A 25,135-nucleotide genomic window follows, 5' to 3' on the forward strand; every position below is an offset into this window, starting at 1 on the left:
TGCCTGGTATTCCATCCTCAAAAATTGCTTCAAAACAATGTCATAAATCTATGGGGGATTCCCTCGGAACCACAAAAGCAATCATGATTAAAATCTGATAACACTATTAGCCATTAATGTTTAGTTTGCCCACATTGTGATTGGGTTGTTGGTCAGTCAATAAGTAGAGATGGAAATGTGCGTAATAGCAGAGAATAATCAAGGAGATTCAAAGAATTGGGTATACTACACTGCAAGCAGTCAGCCCTGTGTGTCATAAAGTAGAATCAGGAAAACTAAACTATGGGCAGTTAGCAAAAAGATTATAGGATGGAATCTTAGGATGTTAGACTGTAGGCAGAAAACACCAAAAATTATAAGTTAAAATCAAGAAATATTAGACGGTAGGCAGTGAATACCAAGTGTCCTAAGTACAAAGTGGTCTTTCCTCTAAATCTCATTTTTCAAAGGGTCCTAGTTGAAACCTGCTGTTGCTTGGTATGTGATAAAATCAGAAAATTAGAATTTTAACCAGTCCTATTATCATGAGCTTAGCTGATCATTATTGATTGTTGAGATTCAAAAGAACCCCTGTCTGTAACTGTTAGTCTACACAATGTGCCAGAATTAAGCCATTACTTGATTGAGGCCAGGGACTATATTATTTGTTTTTATTCAGTGGTCCTTGCTCTGTTCTAGCATATAATAGTTACTCACAAATGCATGTCAGATTGAACTGATGTCTTCAGCAGCAATAATAATAGTGATAACAACATGTTGAAAACACACCAAATTCCTGTATTTGGAGAACAATATCCATAAAGAGACTGTATTACAAAACCTGCTTCACTAATTTGGAATTCATATAGTAAAAATCAAATGATAAATTACTCATAGTTTCCAAAATCTGGAAGATGAGAAGGTTAATAATGATAGTTACAGCTATAATCTATGGTATCTCTTAAACATATAATAAATTTCATGGGAATAAGTGACTACTTAATTCTGAAGAACAAACATGATGGTTGATCATATTTATCCTAAAGAATATATAAGTCTTTTAAAAGCAAAACGGAAAAATCCATAGCCAGGCTTGTTTAGAAGTTTCATAGTGTTATTATTTGTGTGTTTTCAAATAAAATTCAGGGTGTGGAACTGTAATCTTAAGCAGTACTAATACTCACTATAATTTCTGTGTCAGTGTTTTTTTTTTTTTTTTTTTTGCAACATAAAGTAGTCAAAGTATTGTATACGCCAAAAGCTAACATCTCACCAGATTAAACTAGAATCCAGAACAGGGTTTCCAAGCCAATTTAAGTTTCCACCAAAGCTGCACCACTTATTAACTATATAAACTTAAACTACTAAACCTCCCTGAGTCTCAGTTTTCTCACTTTAAAATGAACATATAATATCTCTCTCATAGAGATGCTGTTAAGATAAAAAGAAATAATACATTTGGTATATTTCTGACACAGTAGACACTTAAGAAAAAAGCTATTAATACTTTTATACTGGGTCATTATATTTTTACCTTAAAAGTATATTTCAATTTAAGGAATTATGAAAATTATTACAGAGCCACCATGTATAAAAATTACTGTATTTTAAAATCCATTATTTTTCTGAACCATGTGTTTAAATGTCTCCTTACTATGTTTTGCATAATGATGAAACAAATCCATTAAGGGAAGTCTATGGAATTTTTTTAAAAAACAAACTTGTCAGATTATCAAGAAATAATCATAATTTAATAAAAAATTACTTTTGACAGAGTGGAAGTGCCATCATTATTTTGTACTTATTTTCAAATGGAAGGTTCTGGGGCTTACTCTCTGGTTACTTGGAGGTTTAACTCTGGTAAGTAGATGTTAACCCCACACTGATCTAATCTAGAGGTCAGATGTTAAGGGATAGATATAGGCCAATAAAACTGTCAGGTCAGAATTTGGTTTTCAAGCCAGATGTAGTAATATAGAGGATAGTATTTAGAAAGGAGAGAGAGATTGATTCTATGTGAGTATGTGAGTACAGTTGTAATGGAGTCCTGAGAAGAAAAGAATGTAGGTCAGTGAGAATGAGGTTAAGATACAAAAAGGGCAGAATATCCACAAAACAAGCAAACAAACAAACAAAAACCAAATAGGTGTCAACACCTAGCTATTCCTTATTTTTTTTTTAAGATTTTATTTATTTATTTAACAGAGAGCACAAGCAGGGGGAGTGGCAGGCAGAGAGAGAGGGAGAAGCAGGCTCCCCACTGAGCAGGAAGCCTGATGTAGGGCTCGATCCTAGGACTCTGGGATCATGACCTGAGCCGAAGGATCGACTGAGCTACCCAGGCACCCCTAGCTGCTCCTTCTTAATTGTGGCTAGTAAGTTATACTTGAGTGATCTGCCTGACTTACTTACCCTACGAAAGGCTCTGAGAAAACACTACCGGTAAACAAACAGAATAGACATTTCGTTGTACAGGTTGATTCATGGACTTTATCAATTGGTTTCTATTAAAGTTGAGTTCTCCCATCTGGCATATGGAACTATGTGATATACTCAGAGCTTGTCATAAGAATCAGTTTACATACGTGTCCATGAGCCTTTTACAGATGAGGGAAGAAGAGATGGAGGCCAGACAATGTACATAAAAATGAAGTTTGGACATATTAAGTAATCCACATACTACTAGAAGAATTTTCATTAAAAGCCCTTGAGAAGGCTAGCATACATAACAATCAGCTTCAGCTAGGAAAGCACATAGATTTCTGTTCTTTCTCTCAGGACAGGTGTATCTATGGGCATATGGCTGGGGAAACACTGAAATCTAACCCATAAGTGCTGTTACTTTGTCTTGCTTCCCTAGGACAGTTTCAGCTGGTTTTTGATGGGTTTTGCATAAGCTATAAATACTAACTTAAATTGATTCACTGTTTGCGTTTATGTACCCGGCACTATTCTAAATGTAATTCCATTAATTTCATTTAACTTAAAAAAAGAAATGTTAGAATCCTAGAAGACATTCTATAGATAAGGTGCTGAAAAAGTAATGATCAATTGAATTATTCTCCAGAAAATGGGCAATAAGTTGATAAGGAAGGTGTGGGTCACTAAAAAGTCACTAGAAACATTTGTTGCCAGCAGTTGCCACAACCCCAAAAAGAAGCAGCTTGTGGTAGCTGCTCTCAGTGAGAATCACCATGAACAAGAATCACCATGTTACCCGACTGTGTTTACTGAGACAAAGAAGTGGCTTTAGGAAGCACTAAGAGGAGCCAGCATTTTGATCATAATACTCTCCCATTTAAAACACTGCTGCAGCTTCATGCTGTTTATAGATAAAGTTTGGTACTTAAAATGGGCCACGTGGCTTTCAGGCTTTGTCAATCTCAAAAGTTTCATTTTTCCCTATTACACACTGAAATCCAGTTGTGCTGGTTTTCTTTTTGTTCTTCGAATGCCCTAAACTCCTTCCTTCCCTTGTCAGGATCAGGTACATGCTGTCCCTTGACCTTGAATGCTCTCCCTCCACCCTTCCTTGCTCCCACCACCTCCGATCCTGTTATCTCCTTCCTTTCTCAATATCATCTTCGATTACATGTTCTCAGAAAGCCCTCTCCACCTCCACTAGAAGAGGGAAGGCTCTTTTGACATGTGTCCTGTATATTTTCACAGGATTTAAAATAATTGTAAATACACATACATTTGTCTCCTTACTTGCCCAATGTGAACTTTTCTCACCGAATTGTATGTGGGCAATTTATCATGTTCTGCATTGTATTCCAGGTACTTACCCTAGTGTCTGGCAAGGCCTTATAATCATGTGTCTGGTATATGGTAGGTAGGTGAATGAATGAATAGATACATAATGAACTCCCACAAATGAACATTAGGACAACGTTAGACTGATAAACCTATAAGTGATTCAGCAATGATATACAGATAAAAAGTGAAAATTATTATTTTCCTTTTTTTTTGGAGAATTCCTTTAACCATTCTTTAAGAGTAGGTAGGCTGGGGACAAATTCTTAGTTTTCCTGCATCTGAGAGTGAATTCATTCCTGAAGATATTTTTGCTGAATATAAACATCAGGATTGATAGTTCCTTTCTTTCAGCACTTGAAAAATGATGTGTACTTCCATCTGACTCCATAGTGTCAGATCAGAAATCTGCTCAATTTTGTTTTCCTCTGGGCAATCGTAGATTCCTCTAGATATCTAGGAAATGTCATTTCTTTTTAGCTGCATTTTTTCTTTTGGTTTCCAGAAGTTTGATTATGGTGTGTTTTACTATGGATTCCTTTGGGTTTATTCTGCTTTGGTTTTACTCAGCATCTTGAATCTAATCATTTAGGCACTTAGCCAAATTTTGAAAAAATTCAGCCATTGTTCCTTTGAACAATTTTTCAGCCCCTTGTTCTTTTTTTCCTCTCCTCTGGGATTCTGACAACATGAATGTTAGATCTTTTGATATTGGTCTACAGGTCACCAAAGCTCTTTTTGTGTTTACTGTTCAGATTAAGTAATTTCTTTTTTTTAAAGATCTATTTATTTACTTGAGAGAGAGAGAGAGAGAGCACAAAACCATGTGTGAATGGGGAGAGGGGCAGAGGGAGAGGGAGAGAGAGAATCCTCAAGCAGCCTCCCTGCTGATCATGGAGACTGATGGAGGGCTCAATCCCAGGACCCTGAGATCATGACCTGAGTTGAAATCAAGAGAACCGACTAAGACACCCAGGTGCCCCCAGATTAGGTAATTTCTTTGTCCTATCATCAAGTTCATGATTCTTTCCTCTGTCATCTCCAATCTCCTATTGAGCTGGTCCAGTGAGATTTTATTTCATTTTTTTTAAATTTACCTTTCTACAAGTTTCATAGTTTCTCTTTGTTTTTTTTTAAAAAATACAGTCCATTTTTTGCTGAGATTTTTCTGTTTTTTTCATTTATTATACAGGAGTTCATCATTGCTCACTGATGCAAATTTATGATTGCTACTTTCAAAACTTTGCCAAAAAATTCCAGTATATCTGAGTTGGATATCAGTGTTGGCATCTACTGATTGTCTTTTCTCATTCAAGCTGTGATTGTTTTGGTTCATGGAATGATTTTTTATTTTTGACTGCATTCTAAATATCTAGGATATGTTGTAAGATCTTGGGCCTATTTCATCTTCTTTTTCAGCCAACACCCTGTTTAGCTATAGCACACAGGTCTGGGTGTAATGAAACCACACCTGGATGTTCATCTTCCTACTGGGCCCCACTGACCCTACTCCTGAAAAGGTAGAGCATGGCATTGCATTACCTTCTTGCTGCTGAATGGGTACAGAAACTCAGATCCCTTGTGATCCCCACTAATACTACCTTATCAGGGAAAGCAGAGCGCCCACTAGCACTACCTCATACCACCTCATACTGTCTCATTGCTGACAGGGTGGAGGACAGTGGGGATGGAGGTTCATGCCTCCTCTGGGCCTCACTGACACTGGGAAAAATGAAGAAACAGGGTGCTGTTTGGACCAACGTGCACTGCCCTATTCTACCTTCTTGCTGCCTTGTGGATGAAAGTTTAGCTCTTTTTCATGTGTCTGTTGGCCGTTTGGTGGGAGGATGGGTTAGTCTGGTGATGGGTATTAAGAGGGCACGTTCTGCATGGAGCACTGGGTGTTATACGCAAATAATGAATCATGGAACGCTACATCAAAAACTAATGATGTAATGTATAGTGATTAACATAACATAATAAAAGAAATAAAAACAAAACAAAACAAAAAGAAAGTTCCACTCTTTGCTTGGTCCAACTAAGAATAGTCTGTGGAGTAATCAGAGCACTATCTGTTGCTGCCAAGGGATGGGGTGGAAATTTGGCTCTTGTGTTCAATCCCCCTGATATGGGGGGTTGGGGGGGGCAGAAGGGAGAGCTTTTCCATTGGTATTTAAATGGGGCAAAGCAGATACTGTTTACTCATCTATCTGGCCACCCATTTCCTTCTCCTTTGGCTAGATGGAGCAGGCTTTTCTTAGATCTTTTTTGTCTGTATCTTTTGGCGGTTCCAGGTTGTAAGGCCTGGTTCTTCATACTGGCCATATAGCAAGGCAAAACAAACAAACAAAAACAAACCCAGAGAATTCATTATCTTTTCATTCTTCAAATTCCATGGTCCTTAGTCCATCTTTTTCTTTCTACAATTCAGTCTTCCTGTGTTTACTCATTGTATTATGTATAAGTTTTTAAGTAATGAGGAGGAAAACTAGAGGAGAGGGTATTTTATTTCAGCCCAAACTGGAGATCTCTTAAAGTTATTATTTTAATATATTCCTTGGTTATTTTATTATTATATTTTTCCATCAGGACATTGGGTGAAGTTGTAGGATTAAGAACCACAGAAAGTGATTTTATTGTGACCTAGTCCCAGATTTCTGATCATAGATAAGGCCTAGAAAAAAGAGTGATTTCTAAATAGAAAATAAGTTAAAAAACTTGCTTCATTTCTAACTTGCTTAATTTCATATTCACTAAGTAATGTACTTTAGTAATTATATATTTTGTATTCAACACATATTCTGTCTTACTTTATACATTACATGCCAAGCACTGTGTTGTTCCAAAGTCTAAGAAGAAAAAGAATTAATAAAACAAAAAAATTGAAATATAAAAAGAGTAATGTAAGCAAAGAATGAATTAATACATCAAAAGAGCATTATGCTGGGATGCCTGGGTGACTCAGTTAGTTAAGTGTCCAACTCTTAATTTTGGCTCAGGTCATGATCTCAGGGCTGTGAGACTGAACCCTGCATCAGGCTCCATGCTGGGAGTTGAGCCTGCTTAGAATTCTCTCTCTCCCTCTCCTTCTGCCCTTCCCTCTCTCTCTCTCTCAAAGGAAAAAAAAAAAAAAATTATGCTAAGATCTTATGTTAAGTGTTCTGAAAATAAAATAAAAATAAAAGGAATGCCTAATAGGAATGCTAAGTAGTTGAGACAAACGTTCAAATTGCTCAACTCCTGGGTGACATATATAAGGAAACAATGCAATTTACCAGTCTTATATTTTCCAAGTTGTTTTTATATAATAAAGTATTCTTTGTCAGAAAATCAGTGTGGAAAGTAGAGTTGCCATTTTCTCAACCATCATGCTGAGTAGGGGGATATATAACCCTATATTATGTCTTTGACCGGTCCAGAAAATTGCAAATTCTGTGCCCTCTGTGAGAATTCTCACCTCCTATCAAGAATCAAATGGAGGGGGGTGCTGGGTGGCTCAGTTGGTTACGCTCAGTTGGTTAAGCATCTGCCTTCAGCTCAGGTCATGATCCTGGGGTCCTGGGATCCAGCCCCACATCAGGCTCCCTGCTCAGTGGGGAGTCTGCGTCTCCCTCTCCCTCTACTGCTCCCCCTGCTTGTGTTTTCTCTCACTCTCTCCCACTGTGTCAAATAAATAAATAAAATCTTAAAAAACAAAAAACAAACAAAAAAAAACTTGAGTTAAAAAAAGATCAATGGCATTCCTTTTCTCATGTTCCTAGAAAAGGATTTCACTCCCTATCTGTATCTATGTACACATATATTTCTTGAAAAAGTTGATTTGTTTAATAATATGAATGGATTCACCCATAAGCAGGCAGGGAACAAGATTTTCATCGTAGACATAAAAGATAACCTGAGACTTTTAGATCCAAAAGGTTTACACCAAGCAGTGTTTGATCTCACTTCCAGTGTAGTATGATTTTTACAGCACCATTTTTCTGCATGGGTTTAGAACTGCTGAGCCAGTAAGTAAAGGTAGCTTTAGCTGAGCAGCTCCAAAGAAATAGGGCTAATTATATATCCACAAATTATATCTTCAAGGAAGACCTATATGTATATATGTGTGTGTATATATATATATCCCTATATATATATATATATATATATATATTCCTACATATATTTGTTTACATATAAAGCTACATATATCCATATCTATCTGTATATCTTTCTATCCATTTATCTATATAGGTAGATATAGATAGATCCCTAAATATGCAATGCATATATAGTGGCATTATATATACTTTATATAATCATAGAGAAGGTGTCAGTATCTATGATCTGTATTCATAAGCAGCTTTTTCTTTTATTCTTTAAAGAATGTGTGTTCTTGCCAGCTTAAATTAGCAAACCATTAGTTGTTAATGTTTTAAAAAATGGAAATAAACAAAATTTTATTTAGCAAATTAACTCTTTATTAGCAGAAAGATTCTATATTGCATAATAATGAAACTAAGTTTGTGGTAGGAATCAGCAATGTGAGTAATAATTCTTTCATTACCACTCATGACTCTAGGCAAGTTAGAAAATCTCCCAGAGTGTCACATTTCTCATTTGGAAGTGGTTTTTGTGGGTATGTGATGGAATACATTATCTCTACAGTCCTTTCTAGCTCTCAAGTTTTTCAAAATATAAACTTTAAGATTTGCACACTAATTCTTTAGAGATGCTAGAAATGAAATATTGCTCAAATCCGTCAAAAACAAGCAAATCGTCTATTTAGGAATAGGAAGAACGAGTGTTTAACACTGTCTCCCCTAGGACATTTTTCTTTTCTTGGAATCACTCAGATTTACAATACTATTCTTCCTTGGTCCTAGCCTTCTACGACGGCCGCAGCTGTGCCCTCTCTGAGCCCTCTCCACTGTGGTGGGTGGCCTGCTGTTTCGCTTTAAGAGGCCTCAGAGGGGCTCTTGCTGATACTTAAGACCGATCTCTCAAACTTGAGCCTTATCTCTCTAATGAATGCCTGTTCACCCTCAGAGCCAAATGCCCAGGGAGAACCAAACCTCTTGATCCTTGCTTTATGAACATCTACTTATTGGATCTCAGGGTCAGAAGCTCTGTGATGTAGTCACTCTGGTATTGTACTCTCTCCAGGAAATCTAGGGTTCAAACAGCCCCTGCGGCCACTAACTGCTAGGGTGGTAGATGGCCTCAAGCTGGCTTGACTGTTCCAGACCTCAGGTATGTGAATTCCTGTAAATCTGGACTGGCAGCTTCACTGCTCGAAAGCTGCAGTGTCCTTCCGTCTCTCTGGGCAGCCCGTCTTTAATGAGGTACTTGCCCAACACCTTGGCTTCCATGTCCTCTAGGCCTCTTTCGGCTAGTCCAGGCAAGGCCCAGAGAGAACTACCGTGTTTTTAGTGCCCTTCCACAGCATCTATTCTAGTCTCATGCTTCTTTCAATAAGAACAGAAAATGCATATAAAAGCCATACATTATTATTACATTCTTATTACACCATGATATATTGGTCCGATGCTGTGGTATTTTTCTCCCGAGCAGGACAGGCATTTACCTCCATTCATAAGACAATCAGATGCTGTCCATTGCCCTCTGAAAGGAATCTGAATGTATAGCTTATCCTGAACCGCTTTTTAACTCTTATGTGAAAGTAGGAAGGAAATTCAAGGAAATAGTTAGGTAATAGCCCTATAGAAAGAGAGATATAGAAGTGTTATAGATTAAGGTAAGATGAAGATTGGCAGTTTTCTGCTCTAGATGTACTAGTGTTAATATATCCTATTCTGGAGATGACAGCTCATTGAATCAGGGTTTGTTTTTTGGGGTTTTGTGTTTGTTTGTTTTGTTTTGGTTTGGTTTTTTTGGTCTGTTTACTCTTAACATTTGAAAAAAAATGTTACATTTAAATATTATATTGATGTTTTGAGTTTATGTTTAATGCAAAACTACCACTTTATATCTAACTGGTTAAATACATTGTATACAAAAATAAATACTTAGTATAGAACTGAAGGACATAACAATTATTTCTGCTCCAGGAAAATGTCTATCCCTTCTCACAAACACAAAACAAGGCTGAGGTGAACTGTAATATAAAATGCAAAGGACATAGCACTGGACAGTCTTGAGACTTCTCAAAAGAATCAGAGAATCAACAGTTACCATGAAGTCATTTACTGAAGACAGACAGTGATTCAAGACACTGTTACCTGGGTATTTTAGGGTATTTTAAACACTCCATGACTAGCAATGAATAAACATCAAATATCAATAAATATGATTTATTTATTTATTTATTTATTTATTTATTTATTTATTTTTATTTTATTTTATTTTTTAAAGATGTTATTTATTTATTTGACAGAGAGAGAGACAGCTAGAGAAGGGAACACAAGCAGGGGGAGTGGGAGAGGGAGAAGCAGGCTTCCCCCTGAGCAGGGAGCCCGAGCGGGGCTCAATCCCAGGACCCTGGGATCATGACCTGAGCAGAAGGCAGATGCTTAATGACTGAGCCACCCAGGCGCCCCCAATAAATAGGATTTAAATGCCAAAATGTTGTGGATGTTGGTCCTTAGGAACAGTCACGGTGAGGGAGATAGCAGGACAGGTGCATATGTGGAATAAAACCCAGTCTTGATTAATATGCTTCTGAATAATGTTTGCTAAATTTCATTTAATGTTTTTCTAAATTGGTATTCCCGGGTGAGATTGGTCTGGATTTCTCTCTCTTTTTTTTTTTTTTTAAGATTTTATTTATTTATTTGAGAGAGAGAGAATGAGAGACAGAGAGCACGAGAGGGAGGAAGGTCAGAGGGAGAAGCAGACTCCCTGCCGAGCAGGGAGCCCCATGCGGGACTCGATCCCGGGACTCCAGGATCATGACCTGAGCCGAAGGCAGTCGCTTAACCAACTGAGCCACCCAGGCGCCCCTTTTTTCAGCTTTTCTTATATTAATTTTGTAATTTCTAATTTATTGAGTTGGATAATTACTCATCTATTTTCACTTTTTTCTTTCCATTGATACAAGTATCTTAGACCATGAGTTTTCTTCCTAAAAAGCTTTGGCTTTATTCTATAAGTTTAGAGAGGGAGATTTTAATTATTTTCCATGTGTTATATACACATACATATGCAAATAATTGTTACACATACTATTTGTATACATTATATAGTGTATATAGCATATACAGTTATATACATGTATTTAAAATCTCAAAAAATATTCACAAACATTTCACCAAAGAAGATACATTATTAAGTAATGCAGTATTGTGATTTATAATAAGAAATATGTATTTGTTCTTACTCCCTGTTCCTGGCACAGAGCTCCTAAAATCCTTGGAATTTCCTAAGAGAGCAATAAAAGTGTCTTTTGTTATGTTAATGAGGTGACTTTTAGAAAGCCCTAGGTAACCTAAGGATAGAGATTGGTTGCCAGGGGAACCAATCACGTGATTAGTGGGTTGGACTTTCAGGCTCATTCCCCACCGGAGAGGGGAGGGAGGGGCTGGACATCAAGTTCAATCACCAATGGTCAATGATTTAATCAGCTATGCCTACGTAATGAAGCTGCTATAAAAACCCAATAGAATGGGGTTTTCAGAGCTTCTAGGTTGATGAACACGTAGAGATGTGAGAGAGTGGGGCACCCAGAGAACATGGAAGCTGGGGTGCAGGGTTGCAAGAGCACCTGGTTCCAGGTGTACGAAAAAGACCCGATTTGGCCCCTCATCACTGATGAAATCCAATGATAGAAAAATGAGTGGTGGTGAAACAAGAAAGGAATTTATTTCAGTGAGGTCAACACTGGGAAAACAGCAGACTGCCATCTCAAAGACTGTCTCCAAAATGCTGACTATACCTCCGGTTTTATATAAGGAAAATGTAGGGAACAGGTGGATGGGTCTGTGCAGATAAGACAGAAAAGGTCAAATTGCGGGGGGGAAAGATGGCGGAGGAGTAGGGGACCCTATTTCAACTGGTCCCCGGAATTAAGCTGGATATCTACCAGACCACTCTGAGCACCCACGAAACCAGCCTGAGATGTAAGAAGATCTGGATCTCTACAAACAGAATATCGCAGGTGGTTGGTTTTGAGGTATGAAGCGGGGAGCCCTGATTCTGCGGCAGATATCGGAGGATAAATGGCAGCGGGAGGGAGCCTGGACATGGGGATCCTACACTGCCGGTGAGTGACAGCCTCGCATGCTGCGGACGGGGGCACAGACCCGCAGACCCGTAGCATCAGGAAAGGACTTTAGGGCAGCCCCCCGGGGTGGAAAACCAGAGCGGCAGGGTCACGCGCACATGAACCTCAGCTGCCCGGACAGAAACCTGGAGCGAGGGTCGCGCGCATGTGAACTGCAGCCTCCGAGAAGGAAACCCGGTGCACCGGCTCCCGCCGGTGAACTGCAACCTCCAGGGTGGAAACCCCGAGCAGCGGAGTCGCGGGCACGTGAACTGCAGTCCCTGGGACAGGACCCCAAGTGGCGGAGTTGCGCGCACATGCGCAAACTGGGAGTGGCTGGTGGTTTTAGAAGCACAAAGGGCAGAGATGTGTCCCAACCTGGAGGCAGGACTGGGAGCGCTGCGGAGGGGTGCACAACCCAGGACGCTGCAGTTTATAGCAGCACGGGCAGAAACAGAGATGGTGTGGCCTGGAGAGCTCACTGAAGAACAGACTGAGGTCTGTCTGCTCTGAGGCAGAGGGTTGGAAACGGTCTCTTCTGCTCTGACTCGCGGAAGAGACGTGGAAAGCCTCCAGGGAAAGGCGCCAGAGAACAAAAGCCCCAAAGACTGATTCCCACTGAGCCCATCCCCTGCCACAGGGGTGCAGAGCAACTCTGCCCAAACAGGGTTGCTGAGTAACAGCGCAGCAGGGCCCTCCCGCAGAAGACAGGCTGGGAAAACAAGAGGCCAGCAACCCTAAGGTCCCAAGAAAACAGGTGCATCTTGCTTGGGTTCTGGTCAATAATTTGGACTCTATACATTCCCTCAAACACCCATTAATAGAATGACTAGGAGGAGGAGTGCCCCCAAAACAGGAAAGACTCAGAGATTATGACTTATGCTGCAGATTTACAAATGGATGCAGATATAACCAAGATGTTGGAGATGGAATTCAGGCTAGCAATTGTGAAGACAATGGCTAGAATGGAGAAATCAATTAATGGCAACATACACTCTAAGGGCAGAAATAAAAGGGGAATTGGCAGAACTTAAAAATGCTATCAATGAGATCCAATCCAATCTAGATAATCTAACAGCTAGGGTAACTGAGACAGAAGAGAGAATAAGCGACCTGGAAGACAATATAATAGATAAAAAGGGGAAAGAGGAGGCCAGGGATACCATGAAAATAGAATCAGAGAAATAAGTGACACCATGAGGCATTCCAATGTCAGAATCATTGGAATCCCTGAGGGCGTGGAGAGAGAGAGAGAGGGCTAGAAGATGTATTTGAGCAAATCGTAGCTGAGAACTTCCCTAATCTGGGGAATGAAACAAACATTCGAGTCCTAGAGGCAGAGAGGACCCCTCCCAAGATCAAGGAAAACAGGCCAACACCCTGGCATGTAATAGTAAAACTTGCAAATCTTAGAACCAAGGAAACCATCTTAAGGGCAGTTAGGGGGAAGAGATTCCTTACGTACAGAGGGAGGAATATCAGAATAATGTCAGACCTATCCACAGAGACCTGGCAAGCCAGAAAGGCCTGGCAAGACATATTCAGGGTACTAAATAAGAAGAACATGCAGCCAAGAATACTTTATCTGGCAAGGCTTTCATTTAGAATGGATGGAGAGATACAGAGCTTCCACAACTGGCAGAAGTTGAAAGAATATGTGACCACTAAGCCGGCCCTGCAAGAAATATTAAGGGGGGTTCTATAAAAGGAGAAAGACCCCAAGAGTGATCTACAACAGAAATTTACAGGGACAATCTATAAAAACAACGTCTTCACAGGCAACATGATGACAATTAATTCATATCTTTCAATAATCACTCTCAACGTGAATGGCCTAAATGCTCCCACAAAACGGCACAGGGTTGCAGATTGGATAAAAAGACAGGACCCGTCCATATGCTGTCTACAAGAGATTCATTCTGAACATAAAGATACATCCAGACTGAAAGTGAAGGGATGGAGATCTATCTTCCATGCCAGCGGACTTCAAAAGAAAGCTGGGGTAGCAATTCTTATTTCAGACAAATTAGATTTTAAACTAAAGTCTGTAATAAGAGACTCAGAAGGACACTATATCATTCTTAAAGGGTCTATCCAACAAGAAGATCTAACAATTGTAAATATCTATGCCCCCAACATGGGAGCAGCCATCTACATAAGCCAACTGTTAACCAAAATAAAGAGTCATATTGATAACAATACGTTAATTGTAGGAGACCTCAATACTCCACTCTCAGCAATGGACAGATCATCTAAGCAGAAAATCAACAAGGAAACAAGAGCTTTGAATGATACATTGGACCAGATGGACCTCATAGATATTTATAGAACATTCCACCCTAAAACAACAGGATACTCATTCTGTTTCAAAAAATAGAAACAAAAGGAAAACTTCCAAACTCATTCTATGAGGCTAGCATTACCTTAATCCCCAAACCAGGCAAAGACCCCATCAAAAAGGAGAATTTCAGACTGTTATCCCTGATGAATATGGATTCCAAAATCCTCAACAAAATCCTAGCTAATAGGATCCAACAATACATTAAAAGGATCATCCACCACGACCAAGTGGGATTTATCCCCGGGATGCAAGGTGGTTCAACATTCGCAAATCAATGTGATAGAACACGTTAATAAGAGGAGAGAGAAGAACCATATGGTACTCTCAATTGATGCAGAAAAAGCATTTGACAAAATACAACATCCTTTCCTGATTAAAACTCTCCAGAGTATAGGGATAGAGGGAACATTCCTCAAGCTCATAAAATCCATCTATGAAAAACCCACAGCGAATATCATCCTCAATGGGGAAAAGCTGAGAGCCTTTCCATTAAGATCAGGAACACATCAAGGGTGCCCAATCTCACCACTGTTGTTCAACATAGTACTAGAAGTCCTAGCAACAGCAATCAGACAAAGTAATAAAAGGTATTCAAATTGGCAAAGAAGAAGTCAAACTCTCTCTTTTCCAGACGACATGATACTTTATGTGGAAAACCCAAAAGACTCCACCCCCAAATTACTAGAACTCATCCAGCAATTCAGTAATGTGGCAGGATACAAAATCAATGCACAGAAATCAGTTGCTTTCTTATACACTAACAACGCAACTGTTGAAAGAGAAATTAAAGAAACGATTCCATTTACAATAGCACCAAAAACCATAAGATACCTCGGAATAAACCTAACCAAAGAGGTAAAGGATCTATACTCTAGGAACTACAAAACACTCATGAAAGAAATTGAAAAAGACACAAAAAGATGGAAAAATATTCCATGCTCATGGATTGGAAGAATAAACATTGTTAAAATGTCTGTGCTACCCAGAGCAATCTATACCTTCAATGCCATCCCCATCAAAATTCCAATGACATTTTTCAAAGTGCTGGAACAGACAATCCTAAAATTTGTATGGAACCAGAAAAGACCCCGAATCGCCAAGGAGATGTTGAAAAAGAAAAACAAAGCTGGGGGCATCACGTTGCCCGATTTCAAGCTATATTACAAAGCGGTGATCACCAAGACAGCATGGTACTGGCACAAAAACAGACATACAGACCAATGGAACAGAATAAAGTGCCCAGATATGGACCCTCAACTCTATGGTCAAATAATCTTTGACAAAGCAGGAAAAAACATGCAATGGAAAAAAGACAGTCTCTTCAATAAATGGTGCTGGGAACATTGGACAGCCACATGCAGAAGAATGAAACTGGACCATTCTCTAACATCATTCACAAAGATAAACTCAAAGTGGATGAAAGACCTCAATGTGAGACAGGAATCCATCAAAATCCTAGAGGAGAACATAGGCCGTAACCTCTTTGACATTGGCCACAGCAACTTCTTTCAAGATACATCTCCAAAAGCTAGTGAAACAAAAGCAAAAATGAATTTTGGGGCCTTCATCAAGATAAAAAGCTTCTGCACAGCAAAGGAAACAGTCAACAAAACAAAGAGGCAACCTGCACAGCAAAGGAAACAGTCAACAAAACAAAGAGGCAACCCACAGAATGGGAGAAGATATTTGCAAATGACACTACAGATAAAGGGCTGGTATCCAAAATCTATAAAGAACTTCTCAAACTCAACACCCAAAAAACAAATAATCAAGTCAAAAAGTGGGCAGAAGAGATGAATAGACTTCTCTGAAGAAGACATACAAATGGCTAACAGACACATGAAAAAATGTTCATCATCATTAGCCATCAGGGAAATCCAAATCAAAACCACACTGAGATACCACCTTACACCAGTTAGAATGGCCAAAATGGACAGGGAAAGAAACAACAAATGTTGGAGAGGTTGTGGAGAAAGGGGAACCCTCTTACACTGTTGGTGGGAATGCAAGTTGGTACAGCCACTTTGGAAAACAGTGTGGAGGTTCCTAGAAAATTTAAAAATAGAGCTACCCTATGACCCAGCAATTGCACTCCTGGGTATTTACCCCAAAGACACAGATGTAGTGAAAAGAAGGGCCGTATGCACCCCGATGTTCATAGCAGCAATGTCCACAATAGCCAAACTGTGGAAAGAGCCGAGATGCCCTTCAACAGATGAATGGATAAAGAAGATGTGGTCCATATATACAATGGAATATTACTCAGCCATCAGAAAGGATGAATACCCAACTCTTCCATCAACATGGATGGGACTGGAGGAGATCATGCTAAGTGAAATAAGTCAAGCAGAGAAAGTCAATTATCATATGGTTTCACTTATTTGTGGAACATAAGGAATAGCATGGAGGACACTAGGAGAAGGAAGGGAAAAATGGGGGGGGGGGAATTGGAGGGAGAGATGAACCATGAGAGACTATGGACTCTGAGAAACAAATAGGGTTTTAGAGGGGAGGGGGGAGGGGGGATTGGTTAGCCCGGTGATGGGTATTAAGGAGGGCACATACTGCATGGAGCACTGGGTGTTATACGAAAACAATGGATCGTGGATCACTACATCAAAAACTAATGATGTATTGTATGGTGACTAACATAACATAATAAAATTAAAAAAAAAAAGAAAAGGTCAAATTGATCACTGTCATGGAGTCAGTCAGGGGCAAATCTTGCTGGCTCAGGGCAGTCCTTATTGCTTGAGGGGTAGTTTTGTTCCCATCCAGGGATGCTTTGCCCTCAGGGACTTCCGCCTAAGCCAAGAGACCAGCTGGAAAGAACAACCCAATGAATGCAGCAGAAGTCCTCTTTCAACCCTTTTACTGTAACTTATTCTATGCATCTCTTTCATCTAGCTGTTCCTAAATTATATCTCTTTACAAACCAGTAATCTAGTAAGTAAAATATTTCTCTGAGTTCTGTGAGCGGCTCTAGCAAATTAGAACCTGAGGAGGGGAACATCCTATCTACAGCTGGTTGGTCAGGAGCACAGGTGACAACCCAGACTTGCATTTGACCTCTGAAGTGGGGGCAGGGGGTTGACTTATCGAACTGAGCCCTTAACCTGTGACATCTGATGCTATCTCCAGGTAGATAATATCAGGATTAAATGCTTGGTGGTGTTGAACAAAAGCACACATCAGAACTAATAAGTACATGACAAGATGATAAGCCAAGAAATGTAAATTAAAACTACAATGAGGTACTATTTCTTACCAACTAGATGAGCTTTCAGAAATAGGACTAATAATAACAAACACTGGAGACAATGTGGAGAGATAAAACATTTCATACATTTCTGGGAGAATGTAAGATAGTATGGCCACTTTGGAAACAGTTTGGCAGTTTCTCAAAAAAAGTTAAACATAAATAACCATAGGACCCGGTACTCCTAGGATATATAAAAACATAACCCCACATAAAGATTTGTGCATGAATGTTCACAGCAGCATTATTCATAATAGCCAAAAAGTGAAAACAACCTAAATGTCCATCAATTGATAGTCAAAATGTGGTATATCTGTCTAATAGAATACCACTCAGCAATAAAAAGGAAAGAACTACAAGCCATACTACAATATGGATTAACTTCAGCAAACATTGCTCTAAGTGTAAGAAATTAGACACAAGAGACTACATATTGTATGGTTCCTTTTATATAAAATGTCCAACAAAGATAATTTCATAGAGACAAAAAGTAGATTAGTGGATACCAGGACTGGAGACAGGCATGGGGATGGGAATGAGGATGGATTATAAGTGGGCTTGAATCTTTTTTGGGGAGATATAAAAATGTTCTCAAACTAATTTATAGTAGTTATTATATCAGTCGATAAGGTTACTAAAAAGCATTGAAATTGTATACTTGAAATGGGTTAATTTTATGACACTTGCATCTCAAAATCGCTAAATGTATATGTATATATAGCTTTTTGGTTTGCACATTATTACTTTTCATATCTTCCTATATAATTTGTGTTTTCTTTTTTTTTTTTTTTAAGATTTTATTTATTTGACAGAGAGAGACATAGCGAGAGCAGGAACACAAGCAGGGGAAGTGGGAGAGGGAGAAGCAGGCTTCCCGCAGAGCAGGGAGCCCGATGTGGGGCTCGATCCCAGGACCCTGGGATCATGACCTGAGCCGAAGGCAGACGCTTAATGACTGAGCCACCCAGGCGCCCCTAATTTGTGTTTTCTTAAGTTAAATCAAAGGGTGTAGGCTTCATTAGTTTGGCTTTTCAAAGCTGATTTAAGTGTTTTGTAATATTATGCATGGCCAAATTTTGACATTTTTAAGAGGAGTATTTTTTATTATCAGTGTACAAAAACTTAAAAATTATACTACATATTGATAATATTATTTAGATTGTATGCATATTTATTTTTGTTTTATCAATTAACAAAAGAAAAAGAAAAACTTAACTTTTCTGTTATAAACGTGTTTCTATTTTTCCTTGGGTTTCCTGATGACTCTATGGTTCCATGACTATATTACTTTGTGAATGAGTAGTCTCTTTAATCTTCATTATAATCTTCACTTAATCTTCATTATAAATTATATTATTTGTTATTTTTTTCATTTAATTATTTTGCCCAAATTTAAGTTCTTTTGATTTTAAATTACTAACCTGACCTTTTGGGTTTTGTTCATTTGCATATTCCTGGAATGACTTTATCTTTTTTATATTTGGCTTTTCTGGGTTATTTTGTAATGTGCATATTTTGTATACAATCCATTATTAGATTTTGTTCTTTCTTCTAATAGAGAGTCTTTTATTTTAAATGGTTGAGTAAGCCCATATACATTTATTTAAATGATATATATGCCTGGTTAATTATATTATTTATTTTTTCCCATTGCTTCTTTTTAATATTTCACTATATAAGCAATGCTTGTTTTCTTTTATGGAAGTTTGTGTTGTTTTCCTGACAATATGGAACGTTAATACATTTTCTAGGGGTCTTCCTTATGACTATTACTTCTAGCAATGTACTTAGTTACCTAAATCTTCAGACAGGCTCAGTAGATTTCTTCTACTCGGCCCCAACCACTGCTTATTTTGTGTCAATCAGAAAAGATTAGGTTATACTATGGTATAGAAGAACACAACCTTGCAGTGACTCATCACAACAAAGTTTAGTTCTTGTTCAAAGTTCCCTACAGTTTGGGCATCTCTCCAAAGCAGCTGTTCACTATGTGGCAACTCAGAATCCCAGGCTGCTTCAGTCTCATGACGCCTACCTCTCAACACAATGCTCTATGGTCCATTCTGCAGGAAATGAAATCATGGAAGAGTCTTCATCAGGAACAAAGTATGTCAGTCCGGAAGTGACAGCAGTCATTTCTGTTGACATCCTTTTGGCCATAAGCTTGGTCTTGGGAAGGAGAGAGTTTTCCTTGTAAGTATCAAGAAAGAGAAGCGAGCAAAATACCTATTCGATGATTTCAACTCTATTATTTTATTTAGTATCTACCTTTATATCTTTAAATAATCATTCTCATTTTTATACTTTTATCACTTTGATACTTGATCATAAAATGAATACTGATGATAAACTATGAGAAAACTAGACTATTTATTTTATCTTCCACTTTCTGTCCCCTTCCAGTCTTATCTTTATGATTTATATGATTTCAGAGATTATAAATTCCTCACTGCCTTTTGAAATGCAAGATCTATGTTTAAATCCCAGAACTTCTTCACAGACATATTTAATACTTATAATATATGACTTGGTATTACTATTTTGCTCTCCCAATATAGAAGTACAATTAAAACACAATGAAACTGATTAGATTCTAATCCTATTGGAACTAGTTTTTTGACTTTATTGTCACTCTTAGTCTTATTTCCATAATCATATTGTAAGCTCTCTGCAGTAGGAAGAGAAGTAACTTATTTTTCTATAACATCTAAGAAATAATGAGGCACAAAAAATTATTTTTCAGAACTGTTTTGTTTTGTTTTAATTAGCAACATGTTCAGTTCTGAATTTCCTTTCAGAGGGAATTCCTGAAGTTTTGGACCAATACAGACTAAATACATCAGACTAATAAGTGCCATGGTTACAAAATATGGTAAATGAAGGAGAATATGATTTCAAATTTAATTAGATTTTATCTTACTATCACTATATAGAATGGCTTTTCAAACATACTATTCAGATTGAAAACTTGTTGAAATAAATACATATGATAAAATGGTAGGAAAGCATTAGATTGGATCAGAGCAACAGTGCATAAATCACATGATAGCAAATTCTCCTTACTAAGAGGACAGAAAGAAAAAAGTTATCCTATGGATCCTATTTGCTGTTAACGTTATATATCTTCATTATATAGATATTATGTGTGCATATAAGCATGTATATATGTATATGCACAGATCCTAAAAGTAAATGAGACATATCCATTCAAGTTATTATTTAAAAAATATGAAATGTTGCTTATCTACATTATTAAGCTTTCAAATTTAATACACAAAATAGTACTTTTCAATATTATACTATCAGATAACATTAAAATTTACTAAGAACATTTTACGTATCAGGTACCAAACATACAAACAGAATGCAAAGGATGTTACATTTTATACAACAATGTCCAATGTAACTTTGGAGGTTAAAAATAAAACTTCTGATTATTGAAATAATGACAATGGAAAGTTGAGAAATGCTAATGAATTGCAGAAAAGCTGTCTATATTATTACAACAAAATCCACCAAGTTACCTATGAAAATATAATTTCAAAGTCTTACACTGCCATTTATTTCAGTGATGAATGAAATTTTTTTCATAAGGAAATGAGATATCATAGGGCTTAAGTTTTAATAAAATTTTTTATTGAAGTAAAACTTATATAAAGAGTACAGGATCTATTTTGTCAGTGAACAAAGAGATTTCAACAAATTTTTAGATGCTGAAAGGAACATCACAGTCGATTCCATAGATGGTCTTTAAAACATATTAGACACAGCTGAAGAAAATATCAGTGGACTAGAAAATAATGGACAGAAGCACAGAAAGGCAAAATGATGGAAAATAGGCCAAACAATATAAACAATATAATATATGGCTTTGTATTGTGAAAATGTCTAACATGCGTGTATTTGGAATCTTAAAATGAAAAGAGAGAAAAGACAGAAATTTTATGGAAATAAATAATATCAAAAAATTTACAATACTATTTATGATGTCAACCTACATAATCAAGAATCTCTATAATATTAAAACAAGATAAATAAATAACATTGTATTTAACTCTAACATACTAAACATTCTATAAATAAATCAAATAGAAAATATTCTGTGAAACAAACTGAGGTTTCTAGAGGGGTGGGGGATGGGGGATGGGTTAGCCTGGTGATGGGTATTAAAGAGGGCACGTTCTGCCTGGAGCACTGGGTGTTATACGCAAACAATGAATCATGGAACACTACATCAAAAACTAATGATGTAATGTATGGTGATTAATATAACATAATAATAAAAAATAAAGAAAGAAAAAAAAGAACAACTAAAAGGGGGGAAATTAACTTATTTAAAGGAGAAAAATAAGACTAAATGCTGATATCTTAACAAAATTGATAGAAGAACAAAGGCCTGTGGAATAACATCAAAAAAATATTTGCCCATTTTCCTCACTATGAAGCAGCTTTCTATAATGTCCAAAATGTAAACTCATAAACTTGCACAGATTGGCCGTTCAAATTAAACACATTTTCTTATTTAGTTAAATTCAGGACCATGACTCAGGCATTCTCACAATAGCAATTTTTAGACTATTTTTATTCCCTTTGATTTGGGATATTTTAATATTATCTTTGGTTTATAAATCTATTTTATTTCTACTTCTCATATTCTAGAGTATAAACCCACATAATTAAACCAACTTTTAATTTGGCATTTTAAATTATATACTGTATCGTTTCTTCCCTGTACTATTTTTCTGAGCTGTTCTTCTCCAGGGCAGAAGTAAGTGTTCTCTCATTTAAGTATCCATCCCTACAGTATGGTATTTCTGTATTAATGTTGATTCCATTATTCTGAAACTTTTTAATCATGATTTTTCTAATAAACTGCAAGCTCTTTGAGAGCACAAGTACTGCTTCTTCTGTTCATCATCTACCAAACTGCCCGGCACAGAATAAGTGCTCAATAAATGTATGATTTATAAATAAATGAGTAAAGAAGTGTTAATCCAATCCCTACTTATTTTACACATTTTAAATATTCAAATGACTGTGACTAATTCCCAATCCATACGCAGTGAGAGATTTAATCTTCCCAACGTATCTGATCAGGATTCCATGGAAGGGAATGCTATTCATTACCTAGCAGATTAAAGTTCATCTAATAAAGTAATACATGAAGAATGTCTTGTGCAATGAGTAAATAAAAGGACATGAATATTCTGAAAGAGAGATTCTATCATCTTTTCATAAACTGCTGCTGATATATTATAACCTTGTGAGGATCGATGCCATATATCAATTTAGAAGGCAGAGAAATTAGTAGCAGGGTTGGTCTCACTTTGAGGCAAAACAATTTCAAAAAAAACAGACTTCCAAATTTGCTGATTTTCCACCTCCATTTTTCTATTCATCCAGAATGTGGGTGGAGAGTCAGTACTCTTAGGTTTTATACTCTTCTGCTTTTCTCAGGAGATGAAGCCTAACCATGCTGCCATAAAATATTAAAAGGATGGTAGAAGCAAAATGATTTATAAACAAAAATCTACAGAGGTTTCCATTCTTAGGGAGAACAGTATCTATAAATAAAAATCTATAAAAGTCTAATTCCAAAATAGTGTTTTTTAGATCTTCCTTTTAAGGGTGAATTATTTCTAAGTTTCAAAATAAGAATACCTTTCTACTCCATTTGTAATTTGCTTCTATTTCTTATATTTCCTTAAAATTATTATCACTTAAATAAAACTATCAAATAACTTTTTGTCTGGTATTTGTGATTATAAGCTGTTTATCTCTTCACCATCATAAAATGTATTCTCTATATCCTGTCATAAATTTGGGATCTTGATTTAATCAACTGAATTGTCAACCTGAAAAATGGGGTCATCATTGAGACTGGTTCAGTAGGTCACACCATCCAGATTCTATGTTGTGGGGGAAATGGTGAATTTACCTTTGAACAGCGATCATATTGAACAGCGATCATATATCTGGGTCTCTACTTTCACATAATTTATCTCTGATTTCTGAAATTCTTTGCAGAAGTAATGACTTACCACAATGTTAAAAAAGGAGACTCACATGTTCCCATTCTTTGGTATTATGAATGCGAAGCTTTTAGGGTTTTTGTTATTGTTGTTCCACAGTGACCTCAGAGGCCATGTATTGAAGATGGAAGCCCCACAAGATTAAATGAATTTGGATCTACAAGTCTGTGTCTCTGGAGGAAAGCCTGAGGCTACCTGTATTGGACTTTCTAAGAGAGAAAAAAACTTATGTGATGCTAAGCTACTGAGGTTTTCGGGGTTTGTTTATTGCCCCACTGTACAATCCCAAATATTTTTTACTGAGATGTACTTGATATATAACCAATGATTTGGTATATGTACATATTGTGAAATAATCACCACAATGAGTCTTGTTAAAATTCATCATCACACAGAGTTGCAAATTTCTTTCTTATGATGAGAACTTTTAAGATCTATTTCTCTCAGTAACTTTCAAATATATAGTACAGTATTATTAGCTACAGTCACCATGCTGTACATTACATCCACAGGACTCATTGATTTTATAACTGGAAAGTTGTACCTTTGACCACCTTCTCTCATTTTGCTTACCTTCCACCTCCTGCCTCTGGCAAACACCAACCTGTTCTCTATATCTGTAACTTTGTGTGTTTTTTTCTAATTAGTTTGTGTTAGATTACACATATATGTGAGATCGTAGGGTATTTGTCTTTCTCTGTCTTAGTTATGTCACTTGGCATAATGCCCTCAAGTGTCATCTATGTTGTCCCAAATGACAAGACTTCCTCCTTTTTTATGGCTGAATAATATTCCATTTTTTATGTCACATTCTCTTTATCCATTCATCCATCAATAGACATTTCGGTTGCTTCCATCTCTTGGCTCTTGTAAATGATGCTGAAATGAACATGGGGTGCATATATCTTTTTGAGTTAGAGTTTTCATTTCTTTTGGATAAAAAAATAGAAGCAGAATTGCTGGGTCATATGATAGTTCTAATTTTTTGAGAAAACTCCATACTGTTTTCCATAGTGGCTGCACCAATTTACATTCTTACCAACAATGAACAAGGGTTCCCTTTTCTCCACATTCTCACTAACACTGTTATTTCTTGCCTTTTTGATAATAGCCATCCTAACAGGTATGAGATGGCATCTCATTGTGCTTATGATTTACATTTCCTTGATGATTAGTGAGGCTGGGTACCTTTTCCTGTATCTGTTAGCCATCTGTATGTCTTCTTTGGAAAAATGTCTATTCAAATTCTCTGCACATTTTTTAATCAGATTGGGGTTTTTCTTTTTTTGCTATTGAGTTGTATGGGTTCATTACATATTTTAAATATTAATCCCATATCAGATAGATAATTTGTAAATATTTTCTCCCATTCATTATGTTGCCTTTTATTTTGTTGATTTCCTTTGCCATGCAGAGGCTTTTCAGTTTAGTGTAGTCCCACTTGTTTATTTTTGCTTTTGTTGTCTTGCTTTTGATAACAAATCCAAAAAATCATTGCAAAGTCTGATTTCAAGGAGATTACCATCTATGTTTTCTTATAGAAGTTTTGTGGTTTCAGGTCTTATGTT

General features: G+C 37.1%; 1 long non-coding RNA gene across 2 annotated transcripts in view; it reads right to left on the minus strand.

The window, feature by feature from the left end:
* The window catches only part of LOC123860529 (uncharacterized), a 111,688-nt gene extending 92,028 nt beyond the window's left edge, over window positions 1-19,660 (minus strand). For both annotated transcript variants that reach the window (XR_010410633.1, XR_006794700.3), the window contains exon 1: window positions 19,571-19,660. This is a non-coding gene — a long non-coding RNA (uncharacterized LOC123860529). The remainder of the gene's footprint in view (window positions 1-19,570) is intronic.
* Between the last annotated feature and the right edge of the window lie 5,475 nt (window positions 19,661-25,135).

Source organism: Mirounga angustirostris, unplaced genomic scaffold (genome assembly GCF_029215605.1).
Source record: "Mirounga angustirostris isolate CCGP_5_RB_7025 unplaced genomic scaffold, mMirAng1.0.hap1 SCAF_4, whole genome shotgun sequence".
In the NCBI taxonomy this organism is placed as follows: Eukaryota; Metazoa; Chordata; class Mammalia; order Carnivora; family Phocidae; genus Mirounga; species Mirounga angustirostris.